General features: G+C 46.3%; 1 non-coding gene across 1 annotated transcript; it reads left to right on the top strand.

The window, feature by feature from the left end:
* Positions 1–11,238: 11,238 nt before the first annotated feature.
* Positions 11,239–11,312, top strand: TRNAN-GUU (transfer RNA asparagine (anticodon GUU)). Its single transcript has one exon. It is a non-coding gene; the product is annotated as a tRNA-Asn (tRNA).
* Positions 11,313–13,166: the final 1,854 nt, after the last annotated feature.

The following is a 13,166-nucleotide window of genomic DNA, read 5'->3' as shown; positions in this document are numbered from 1 at the left end:
ATGTTCCTTAATCTTACTCGGAGTGAGTTTAACAGTAAATTTGACAGCCATTTCCCCAGTACAAGCTTTGATCTGCTGTCTGTATCACTTTTGGGGATTGTCTGGAAGAGAAGGTGCTTTCTTGATGTGTTAATACTAATTTGGAACTTTCAGGTAGCACACAGGGCTTTCCAGTATGAAGCCAAGAACATTTTTATTCTACAAGATGCTAGGGATACTCAGAATCAGCACACCTCACCAAGGCAAAACTGCATCTAACTGCAAGTTGGGAGAGAGGGGTAAGTAATTTTGATAGCTTTGTCTCACATTTGAACTTGTTTTGTCCCCTCACAGATGGTTCTGGACAGACCTATAAGTGCTGATCACAACTAGTGAGAGAACTAACTTTAGCCAGCTCTTAACTGTGCCGGTCTACCCCACTCTGTCCCCAAAGATAAGGCTTCAACTCATTTAGCAACTGTGCTTTTTGGAGAGAAAACAATTCTAAAGGGATCTGCACTCTTCATCTGGTGTTGAAGGGATGATGGTGGTGAGAACAGCTCAAAGCAAAAAGGAGGGAAAGAGCAAAGCAGTGGTCAAACCATCTTGATTGACTTCTACTCTTTGTAAGGCAAAAAAGTTGTAGAAGGCAATTACGTAGGAGGGAAATCAGGGAGTGTTAAGCAGATCCCAAATGGCTGAGTGAGAAAAGATTGCTGAGTGAGGAAAAGTGGAAGGTAGAGCAGCTTTCCAGGTAATAAATCCATGGTAAGTCCCAACACTGTGTCTAAACACATGGCAGAGCAACTTCTCCTGTTCTGTGTAACACCTGCATTCAGCAGCCCATTCTTGAAGTCACTGGAGGAAGACACAGGACATAAACCCAGCCCTGACACTGCACATTCAGTCTAAAAAGACAATAGAAGCATTTCTGGTAGACCTGAGCTGAGTCTCAACTCCTGTGCCAACCTGTAGGCAGAAAACTGAGCTGATGTAACCTTTTTCCTGGCTCTGGGCACAGATTTCAGCCCAGGCATTTCTAAGTGGAAGACATGGAGACTCGCCCCACCAAAGGACAAAGGACAGCATTTCCTTTATAAATGGATCTAAACTGACCACTCTGGATGGGTGGTGGTTGGGTACCATACCCTGCCAGCAGCTCAACACAACATAGCACAGAATGAGAGGACACTGGCTGTTCAGTCTGCAGAAGAGAAGGCTCTGAGGTGACCTAATTGTCGCCTTCCAGTATCTGAAGGGGGCCTACAGGAAGGCTGGGGAAGGACTTCTCAGGATCTCAGGTAGTGATAGGACTAGGGGGAATGGAATAAAGCTGGAGGTGGGGAGATTCAGGCTAGATGTGAGGAGGAGGTTCTTCACCATGAGAGTGGTGAAACCCTGGAATGGGTTGTCCAGGGAGGTGGTCGAGGCCCCGTCCCTGGGGGTGTTTAAGAGCAGGCTGGATGAGGCTGTGGCCAGGCTGATCTAGTGTGGGGTGTCCCTGCCCTGCCCGTGGCAGGGGGGTTGGAACTAGATGATCCTTGTGGTCCCTTCCAACCCTGAATGAAACTATGAAACTATGAAACTATGACACAGTGTCAAGCTGCACCAGGGGAAGTTTAGACTCGAGGTGAGGAGAAAGTTCTTCACAGAGAGAGTTGTTAGCCATTGGAATGTGCTGCCCAGGGAGGTGGTGGAGTCACCATCCCTGGAGGTGTTCAAGAGGGGATTGGACATGGCACTTGGTGCCATGGTCTAGTAGTCATGAGGTCTGTGGTGACAGGTTAGACTTGACGATCTTTGAGGTCTTTTCCAACCTTATTGATTGTATGAGTCTATGACCTGCCTAGACCACAACATTCAGTATCTTGGAATCTATGCCCTGATGCTACAACTCAGGCTTCCTGCAAATCCCCACCTCTTGCAGCTATAGGCAATGGTGGCCTTTTAATGGCCAGAAACACTAACTGCTGTCGGGTGGTTTCTGGTGGCAAACAGAACTTGTCTTGGTAGCCAAGAGAGGGCAGCATTCTCCCTCAGCTGGAAAAGCGGAGGAGGAAGGAGCTGTCTGGCCACAGATCTCTTTCTAGGAAAAGGAGTGCTTTATCAGATGGCATTTTAGAAGAGACATTAATTTTAAGACTTTGTGTGTCTGTTTATAGAGATATCAACCGATTTACACGTTGGAGTTGCTGGAGACAATTTATCACACACCCATAAATAAAACCCGAGTTGGTTCTTGGTGTGCCATCTCCAGCTGCCCATGCCTGCCATTATCCCAGCAAGAAGGCGTGGCAGTCTCCTGGTAACAAACATCTCTCCCCAGGTGGTGGCACAGCAGGAAAGGCAACTGCATTTTCATTTCAGAGAGTAGAGGCTTACAAGGTGATGGTGGAGAGGAAGCAGAATTATAGCATCACAGAATGGCAGGGGTTGGAAGGGACCTCTGGAGAGCACCTAGTCCAATTCCCCTGCTAAAGCAGATACTTCTAGATGAGGTTGGGTAGGAATGTGTCTGAAGGGAAGACCAAGTGGATGGGTGGCTCCACATTTTTATGAGTGTTTTATATTAAAGCATAAGTAATACCAAAACTGAACTTCAGGAAGAGCAGCCGGTGAATGGAAACAGAAGACTCCAACATGTCACAGTGGCTTGTGGAAATAGAAGACTCCAACATATCACAGTGGTTTGTGGAAACAAAAGACTCCAACATTTCACAGTGGCTCATGTAGCAAATGGGGGGCTCTTTTGCCTACGACTGCATCTCCTCCAAACAGCTATCTGCATAATCCGTGGAGATGGATGCCCAGGGAAGCCCACACTGGTGCCCACACTGTCTGTGCGTCTGGCAGCCTTCAAGCACTGAGCTCCTGATGAGCTCAACGGAGGTGTGGTGCAGTTAGAAAAACTCAGTCTGTGCTGCAGCAAGGGAGAAAACACACAAAAGCTTCTCTTGTCCAGGTTCCTCCTACACCAGGTGAGAAGACAAGAGAAAATGCATGTAGCTAGTGCTGCTCCATTTGCCTGAGGAAAGAAAGGGATTGATCACAGAGGGGCTCCCAGTCCAGGGAAGCAGCACTCACTTGGAGACTTGGGAAAAGAGAACAAGCCCATGTTGGCAAAGATGTGTCACCAGCATTTCATTTCAGAGCTCCTGTGATATGCTTCTCATTGGCCTAATTAACAAGCTTGAAAGACTAGGAGTCACAAGGTTCATATGAAAAACAGATGGTAGACAGGACATCAATAAAGCTCTTTTAGCTTACACTGGGAAAAAAGCAGAAGGTTTTACTTGAAAATTTGAAGCAAATGGCACTTGATTTACACTCCTAATACAGCACATTATTTATATTGTTGCAAACCTTTTAGCATGCAAGTTGCTCACTGTAGATGAATTTGCTACAGCAAGATATGAGGGCTTGATCTAGTGCTTAGAATATTACATCACTGTGCAAGAGAAGTAGGTCTTATTGCCAGCTCTGCTACTAACCTGGCACACACCACCACTATCCTTCGACAAGCCTTACTTAAAAAAATTGGAGTCCCTCCTTTAGATAATGCTTTGAGATCCTTTAAAGCTACATAGGATTAATTATTCTGCCAGACAGAAGAAAATGGAGGTATTATTAAAAGTTCCTATCCTTCAGTTTGAGTGCTGCTGTATTTGAGCTTGCAAGGGCTTCCACCATTTTGACTAGAATAATTTCAAAGACAAGTCAAGCTGAGCCACTGTGCACTGATAGACTCAAATACTGTGTAGTTGACCAAGTCATCTCCCTGACTCAGCCCAACCATTCCATAAACCACACAGAAGGACTTAGGCCCTGACAATAAGGAGGTGAGAGCCAGTAAAATTGGCGTTTATCAGACTGTGTTTGGCACACTGTCCCCCACTGTCATTAGGGTCAGTGTCTAGTTGGTAAAGTTAAGATTAGCAGAATTATACCACCATGCCCATAGCAGTAAAATCCAGATAGCTGGGGGGGGTTAAAAGAGCAGTGGAGCAGTGAAAAGATACTATTGTGGATAGAAATGTCCTAGTCATTGGACTGCATGCCCAACAGCCAAGCTAGCTCATGCTGTCACACCTTCACCTAGCCGTGGTCCCAACAATAAGCAAGTAGCATGTGAGCACATTCTACACTTCCACTTTTATTTGACTTGGCTCTCAGTGTCACTGTCACAGTGACATTGGATGCTGGTTCCAAGCATGAAGAGAAAAAAAATATCTGCAGTCACTGTATAACAAACCCAGCACTGAACTGGAAACCATGAAATGAGAATTTAGCAAAAGCTTGACTTGATCTATTGACCTTTTGAAGAAGTGACTGCTGACTGAAAAGCAGCCAGGAGCATTCAGACCTTGGTCTCCTGAGAAGCTGAGTATGAGCAGAATTATTGCTGTTTCCACAGCCTGTGCCTTCTAGGGCCCACAGAAGTTGCTGGATGTGCTCTGTGTTCCTAGGGGAGGGAGGACCATGCACTCAGATATTGTTCTTTACTGAAATCCTGACTGATTTTAGCAGAGGGATGAGCAAGGCACATCACACCCGGTCATTAATTTTTGCACTGATTATGGCAATGGTCAGAGCAGAGGTCGTCTGATACCACAGAATCACCAAGGTTGGAAGAGACCTCAAAGATCATCAAGTCCAACCTCTCCACAGACCATCAAGTCTAACCTGACATCATGACTAAACCATGGCACCAAGTGCCATGTCCAATCCCCTCTTGAACACCTCCAGGGATGGTGACTCCACCACCTCCCTGGGCAGCACATCCCAATGGCAAACAACTCTCTCAGTGAAGAACTTTTTCCTCACCACCAGCCTAAACCTCCCCTGGCACAGTTTGAGACTGTGTCCTCTCGTTCTGGTGCTGGTTGCCTGGGAGAAGAGACCAAGCCCCTCCTGTCCATGACCACCCTTCAGGTAGTTGTAGACAGCAATAAGGTCTTCCCTGAGCCTCCTCTTCTCCAGGCTAAACAACCCCAGCTCCCTCAGCCTCTCCTCATAGGGCTTGTGCTTGAGACCTCTCCCCAGCCTTGTTGCCCTTCTCTGGACACGTTCAAGTGTCTCAATGTCCTTCTTAAACTGAGGGGCCCAGAACTGGACACAGGACTCAAGGTGTGGCCTAACCAGTGCAGAGTACAGGGGCACAATGACTTCCCTGCTCCTGCTGGCCACACTATTCTTGATGCATGCCAGGATGCCATTGAGGTTTGCAGCTCTCAGACTTCTTTCAGTAGGAAGTAAAGATGTTTGGTGTGCTGAAAGCAAATGGAATCAGTGGCTTTCCTGTGTCTCTTAAAAATGCTAAAGGGACCTGGTTCATTCAAACCACAGGAAGGCACATTAATATCCAATAGGCTTTTGGCAGGACACAGAACAGCAAAACACTTGCCAGAAGGGTTGAAATGCAGAGACTTGGGATTAGAGACAAGTGCATAGGTCTAAAAATGCAATTCAATATCCTTAATCTCCTTTCCCATCACACCCCAACTACTCCATCACCGAGACTGCAGGCCTCTTCCCTCCAGAAGTCCATAGGTCCCTTTAGCCCAGTTTTCCAAAACTGGCATGCTCACAGTGATGCTTTTACAAAGCCATGGGCAAAAGAAACTCCTCCAAAGATGCCAGTCTTTTCCCGGAGATGATGAGGAATGAGGACACCACACTGCATTCCTACATAGCTGATGTTTGACCCAGCACATAATGGATATCCAAGATTAGCTTCCCTTCTGTCTGTCTAATGGCAACATGTCTGCACTGAGCTGCTACCTCATCCTAATGGAAGCTGAAGTAGTAGGTAGAACAAGTACTAGGAGAACAAGTCTTATGAGGAGCAGTTGAAGAAACTGGGATGGTTTAGTCTCAGGAAGAGGAGGCTGACGGGAGACCTCATTGCTCTCTACAGCTACCTGAAAGGAGGTTGTAGCTAGTAGATTCTGACTTCATTTCTGTAGTATGACATGATAGAACAAGATGAAATGATAGAACAAGAGGAAATGGCCTCAAGTTGCTCCTGGAGAGGTTTAGATTGGATATTATGAGAAAATTCTTTACTGCAAGACTGATCAGGCATTGGAACAGTGGAGTTACCATCCCTGCAGGTGTTCAAAATACTTGTAGACATGGTGCTTTGGGATGTGGTTTCATGACCATGGTGGTGGTGGGTTGATGGTTGGACTTGATGATCTTAAGGGTCTTTTCCAAAGAGATTCAGTGAGATTCTGTGAGATTCTGCATGTACCCTTAGAGCCTGGACTCCCCAGTGTCACACACAACTACTGTGACCATGGGGCTATTCTTCTAGAGAAAGTCCTCTTGCTTACTCCTTTGACAGATACAGCAACACAGATCTGTCATCCCCAGAGTTCTGACAGCAATACACGTGTAAAATGGGTCCTACCCTCTGTCACAACTTATTTGTTCCTCAGTAACAAGAGGGACTGCCTTCTCCAGGGCCATGGGGCAGTTGTTTGCATTTCCTTTCAAATGCATTTTTTAACTGCTTTTTGCTTTTCTTTTCTCTTCTCTTCCCCTGATATATTTTTGTTTCCTGAACTGAGACAAACCATCCCAGCTCTTCAGCCAACACATGTGCAGAAGCTGCGTGCTCGCTAGAGAGGCAGCAGCAAGCTTCCCAAGGAGGAGCCTCCACAGTGTGGCATCCTTGCTGGTATCCTCATATAGTCAAATCCTGCTCACAGAGCTGTGGGTCCTAAAGGAGCAGACGATCGTGTGGGCAGGGGGCAGGACTTGCTTACTGTAGTACTTTCCAGTTGCCTAGGTTTTGGCAGTTGCCTGCTAACCCCAAGTTGTGCCCTTACCTAATGAGTGGGATACTGTAGGTGTCTTTCCATGACATTTATCTCGCCTCAGATGCTGCACAAGGAGCCTAAACCTAAGCCAGGAATGTGTGCTCTATGCTAAGGACCATGGCAACAAAGCAGTGCAGCACCCACATCCTTATGGGCTCTCACTCTGCACAGCAGTGAGCCACATGGTCTGGTGACTAAAGCAGAGGCTTGGCCAGTGGTTCCTTCTGCTGATTCCAATATTGACATCTTGTGTTGTTAACTAACACTTGCAAACAAAAAGGACATCAGCAGCTTACGGCTGAAGCACATTTCAAAGGCTGTGCTCTCAGTGAGTATCTAACACTCTGGCCCACTGTAGTTTCCCATTTAGTAACATCTCCTTACATATTGTTTTCACTTTGTCTCAGCTTTTATCATAATTCTAGAAGTTAGACTAGACTAGAATAGAATAGAATAGAATAGAAATAAAATAGAATTAACCATGTTGGAAAAGACCTTCGAGATCATCGAGTCCAACCTATCATCCAACACCATCTAATCAGCTAAACCATGGCACCAAGTGCCCCATCCAGTCTCTTCCTAAACACCTCCAGGGATGGTCACTCCACCACCCCCCTGGACAGCACATTCCAATGACCAATCACTCTCTCTATGAAGAACTTCTTTCTAACATCCATCCTAAACCTCCCCTGGTGTAGCTTGAGATTGTGTCCTCTTGTTCTGGTGCTGGTTGCCTGGGAGAAGAGACCAACCCCCACCTGGCTACAAAATGAGGCTCTCTCTTTTTATGGAGATTGATCAGTTGCAAGCAGCAATCTCCCTATGGTTCTTTGGAAGATGTTTATAGTAAATAATTGCTGTTTATACAGTGCCATCTTCCCCCACTCTGAAATTCTCCATGAAGTTCTATAGGAAGCCATGTTGCTCACCTTGCAGCACAGATACTCCTGAAGCAGAACACACTTACTCAACAGTGCTTAAGACTATACAATTTCAGATTAAAAACTGGCAAATAAGTTCATATTTGGTTGAAGAGGAAGGCAAAGTGTAGCTAGACAATGGATTTTACAGTACCAGTGCTTTATGGGAGTGCTACAGGAATCACCATGACTATACACCATCTGAAACACCATTTTAGGTTTCATGCAAGAGATGGCACTGTTAGCACCAGCAATTAGAACCAGGAGGAGGGGTATGTGGGAGGTAGACCACAAACATTAATATTAGAAGGGGTATTTTTGTTTCTGTTTTGATTAACAGAGAGTTATTAATTTTTCACTGAAGATTTACACATTACACTGCAAGCAGATTGATATTTCACTAGGATGCAGGAAACAGAAAATAGTCAGCTAGGAAAGGAAACCCAGAAATCCAATACCAACCAAACTAGATGCATTTCTCATTGAATCAAGAATCTATTCCCCACCCTCCAGATAAAATACTCCCACTATGCATACATGTGTGCCAGCAGCAGTATTCTAAGTGAGCACAAAAGTGAAGAGTTTAGATCTTCCTATGAAGTTATCATGTGAAACTTCACTTGCTAGATACTACAGGTAGCAGCCAAACATTTCCAGTTTGAAGATCCCAAAGCAGAGTTGAAAAAAAAAATATTCAGTATTCCTAAGGTTGGAAGGGACCTCAAAGATCATCAAGTCCAACCTGTCACCACAGACCTCACAACTAGAGTAGGGAGGACACTACTGCCCACTGCAGGCTTGAACTCATGACCTTCCCATTAAGGGTCTTATGCACTACCAACTGAGCCACCTCATAATGGCAAACAACAACCTCAGAAGAGCAAGGACGAGTCACAAAGTGGACTTTCCATGCCTAAACTCAGGTGCCACAGATGTTTCTTGCTGGCCTACCACTCATTTTAGTTACACAGGCTACCAGCAAAGCACCAAACCTCTGCTGTTCAAGGATGTTAAGCTGCACAATGCCTCTTTTAAACTTTGGCCCTTGATTGGGATTGCAGGTGTTTAGGAAGAGCTGCTTCCTTGGTGAGTCCTGACCTTCCAACCTGGTCTATTCTATTCTATTCTATTCTATTCTATTCTATTCTATTCTATTCTATTCTATTCTATTCTATTCCATTCCATTCCATTCCATTCCATTCCATTCCATTCCATGCTCCTCTCCTCTCCTCTCCTCTCCTCTCCTCTCCTCTCCTCTCCTCTCCTCTCCTCTCCTCTCCTCTCCTCTCCTCTCCTCTCCTCTCCTCTCCTCTCCTCTCCTCTCCTCTCCTCTCCTCTCCTCTCCTCTCCTCTCCTCTCCTCTCCTCTCCTCTCCTCTCCTCTCCTCTCCTCTCCTCTCCTCTCCTCTCCTCTCCTCTCCTCTCCTCTCCTCTCCTCTCCTCTCCTCTCCTCTCCTCTCCTCTCCTCTCCTCTCCTCTCCTCTCCTCTCCCCTCCCCTCCCCTCCCCTCCCCTCCCCTCCCCTCCCCTCCCCTCCCCTCCCCTCCCCTCCCCTCCCCTCCCCTCCCCTCCCCTCCCCTCCCCTCCCCTCCCCTCTCCTCTCCTCTCCTCTCCTCTCCTCTCCTCTCCTCTCCTCTCCTCTCCTCTCCTCTCCTCTCCTCTCCTCTCCTCTCCTCTCCTCTCCTCTCCTCTCCTCTCCTCTCCTCTCCTCTCCTCTCCTCTCCTCTCCTCTCCTCTCCTCTCCCCTCCCCTCCCCTCTCCTCTCCGAACCTCTCCTCTCCGAACCTCTCCTCTCCTCTTCTCTTCCAGTGGGTGTCTAAATCACACAGAGATAACACAATGCAGCTGAATGAGATGGTACCACTGCTCTGGTAGATAGCAGGTGTCCATCTCTCCTCCTTAGAAACAAGAGGAAATGGCCTCAAGATGCACCAGGGGAGGTTTAGGTTGGATATTAGAAGAAACTTCTTCACTTGGAAGGGTTGTGAAAAACACTGGAACTGGCTCCCTAAGGAGAAGATTGAATCTCCATCCCCGGAGGTGTTTAAAAGACACAGAGATGTGGTGCTGAAGAATTTGCTTCAGCACCAGGCTTGGTAGAGTTAGATGATGCTTGGACTCAATGATTTAAAAGGTCTTTTCCAATCAAAATGATTCTATAATTCTGTAAGTGCACCCAGTACTTCATTATGGTGTGAGACACCCAGATTTGCCTCTCAGGGAGGGAAGAGAGAAGAGGCTACTATTTAAAAGATGTGCTTTTAAATATTTCATTAAAGTCCCCTTTTCCTCCTTCTTTGATTCTAAAACCCAGTAAAAGGCCTTTAATCAGAGCATTGTCCCTTGGCTCCTTTGGCTGCCTTCCCATAACATTTCCTTAGTTCATAGCATCATGGAATCATCAGGTTGGAAAAGACCTTAGAGATCATCAAGTTCAACCTATTACCCAATACCTAACCCCTCATGACAACTAAACCATGGCTCCAAGTGCCACCTCCAGTCCTTTTTGAACACCTCCAGGGACGGCAACTCCACCACCTCCCTGGGCAGCCCATTCCAATGGCTCCTTGAGGAGTGATTTCACATCAGGCTGTGGTTTCCTGATTGGTGAAGCTGATCAAAGTGGAGGCTGGAAGCCCTCCCTCCTGTCCACCCTAACAACATATTCCCAGCCCTGCCCTGTCCCAGTGCAAGAATCCATGCAGTCATGTACCCATCTCGCTTCTTTTTTGTTGGGTTGATTCTCAGCTGGGTCAGCCCTGTGATCCAGCTTCTTTGTGCCCCATGAATACTTATGAGAGAGCAAGGGAAGGAGTGAAGGTTTAAAAAATGGCTACAGTTTCCCCTTTTATCAGCAGCCTGCTTTTGGAAGAACTGAACCAAATTATGGTGTTACAGCACTGCTGTATTTCCTTTTCTGAAGGGTGTCTGGTGCAGGATTTGAATGCACCCTCTCACAGAGCGTCTGAGCACTCTCAGCACCTAGCTCAGTTCTTTAAATCAAATTGGTCTTGAAGTCTCAGAGTGAGTGTGTCCTAAACAATAAATGTATTTATTGTGAAATGAGGAGAATAATTCATAAGTGAGAGAAAAACAAGTTGATCTTGTTGGCCAATTAAATCACTGTAACGTGGCAGTTTCAAGAATCTGATGATGCTTCAGTGTTAGGAAGCCAGAAAAGCACTGCAAGAATTGGGGCATGTGATGTGCATCTGAGTCCCTTTTCAATAAAGGGGAAAAAAAAATAGTTTAAAGTTTCCTCTCAACCTACCAGCAGCTACATTTAACTGTTGAAATCCAGACCTGCCCAGCTATGCCATAAAGCAGCTTTGCTTGGGATGTTGGACAGTTTCCTAAAGGAAGAAATCCCATAACTGGACTATCATAAGAGGGCATTCTCAATATCACTGTGAGGCCCCTTAAATGCCTTTCAGGAAAAAAATCCTGGAACTGGCAGAAGCCAAATGCCAGCAGGTTGGTGTTGAGCTCTTTTGCTTTCTCAGGAGTCTCTGTGCACGTCTCTGTGGCGCAATCGGTTAGCGCGTTCGGCTGTTAACCGAAAGGTTGGTGGTTCAAGCCCACCCAGGGACGAGGCATTACATTTTCACTTTGAGTCCTGTGTCCAGTTCTGGGCCCCTCAGTTTAGGAAGGATGTTGAGTTGCTGGAACCTGTCCAGAGAAGGGCAACAAAGTTGGTGAGGGGCTTGGAACACAAGCCCTTTGAGGAGAGACTGAGGGAGCTGGGGTTGCTTAGCCTGGAGAAGAGGAGGCTCAGGGGTGACCTTATTGCTCCCTGAAGGGAGGTTGTAGACAGGCAGAGGTTGGTCTTTTCTCCCAGGCAGCCAGCACCAGAACAAGAGGACACAGTCTCAGGCTGCGCCAGGGGAGGTTCAGGCTGGAGATTAGGAAGAAGTTCTACACAGAGAGAGTGATGCCCATTGGAATGGGCTGCCCAGGGAGGTGGTGGAGTCACCATCACTGAAGCTGTTTAAGAAGAGACTTGGTGGGGTACTTGGTGCCACGGTTTAGTTGATTGGATGGTGTTGGGTGATAGGTTGGACTCAATCATCTCAAAGGTCCCTTCCAACCTGGTCTGGTCTGGTCTATTCTATTCTATTCTATTCTATTCTATTCTATTCTATTCTATTCTATTCTATTCTATTCTATTCTATTCTATTCTATTCTATTCTATTCTATTCTACATTGTGCCCACAAAATACAGCATAGCTACACTGGAAGAATTTGTTTTTGTGGGTGTAAGGTAGCTGAGACCTTGTTCATGTATTGAAGAGTAGGGCTCTATGCTCAACTTGTGGACAGAGGAGATAAACTCTGCTGATTTGGGCAGTGAAAAAAAAAAAAAAGGTGTGCTGTGTCTTCACCACAGAAGGTCAATTAAACTAGCTGATAAAAGATAGTTACATCCAAACCCACGGGCTCAGTGTGCTAAGCTGGGCCAGTTTCTGCAGCCAGTAACTCCAAGACAGACATGTCTAGTGTCAGACCTGTCTGCTTTTAGAAGTGCACTCTGAATTATGAGATACTTACTTACTCTTTGGCACATGTTGGTGGCATTATTATGGAGAAAGCCTCAAGCCTTGGCATTGAGATCAAGAAACTTAAATTACAGCCCTCATGCCTCCAAGGTGCTCAGTGTTTCTCACTGGCAGAGGTTGAACAAAGAAGCTGCCAGCTCTTTGACAGATTGTCCTGGCCTCAGCTTAATGGAGTACTTCAGTGTTACTTACAGTACTGAAGGGATCTGTAGGGATGCTCTAGCATCATCTCTTTTCAAGGTCCCTAAAGTTACAAAGTCGCTAGGATTCAGGCAGAAGGCTTTGCATTGGTCTTCCAGACAAGCTGAGTGAAACCTGTGAGTGGAGATGCTGGTTCTCACATATTTTCCATCAATATACAAACTCCTACTTCACTGTAGAGTAGTTATGGGCTTTCCACTTCCATATGCTCAGGTCAGTTGTGGAGGAAAATATTGCCCTTTCCACATTGTCTTAATTTAGCCCATATGTAGGGCCAAAGTCTAGCAGTTATTCTATCACCCAGTGACTCCTCCCCAGTGGAAAAGAGAAGTAAGACCCACAGGGTGAAATGAAAGCAAATTCAACAGAATAACCAAATTGATACTGAAGTCAGTACGAAGTAAACAAACCCAGCTCAACAGAGGTACAGCAGTCACTAAACAGGAAGGCAGTCCTCAAGAGCAGGTGAAGGAGGAACAGGGTGAGGAAGAACCCAAGCAGAAGGTTCCCCTCCTTACCAAAGTTCCCCCTTTATGCTGAGTGCACTGCTCATGGCCTGGGGTACACCTGTAGACAACTCCAGTCAGCTCTCCTGGCTGACTCAGAACTGCTGATGGCCTTCAGCCCATAGCTGGCCTGGGATTCTGTCTTGGCAAAACCAGAACATGTCCAAGCAATGTCCTTTGCA

The sequence above is a fragment of the Melanerpes formicivorus genome, unplaced genomic scaffold (assembly GCF_026170545.1).
Source record: "Melanerpes formicivorus ecotype bairdi unplaced genomic scaffold, bMelFor1.0.p_v2 SCAF_51, whole genome shotgun sequence".
Classification (NCBI taxonomy): Eukaryota; Metazoa; Chordata; class Aves; order Piciformes; family Picidae; genus Melanerpes; species Melanerpes formicivorus.
This window is presented reverse-complemented; position numbering and strand designations above follow the sequence as displayed.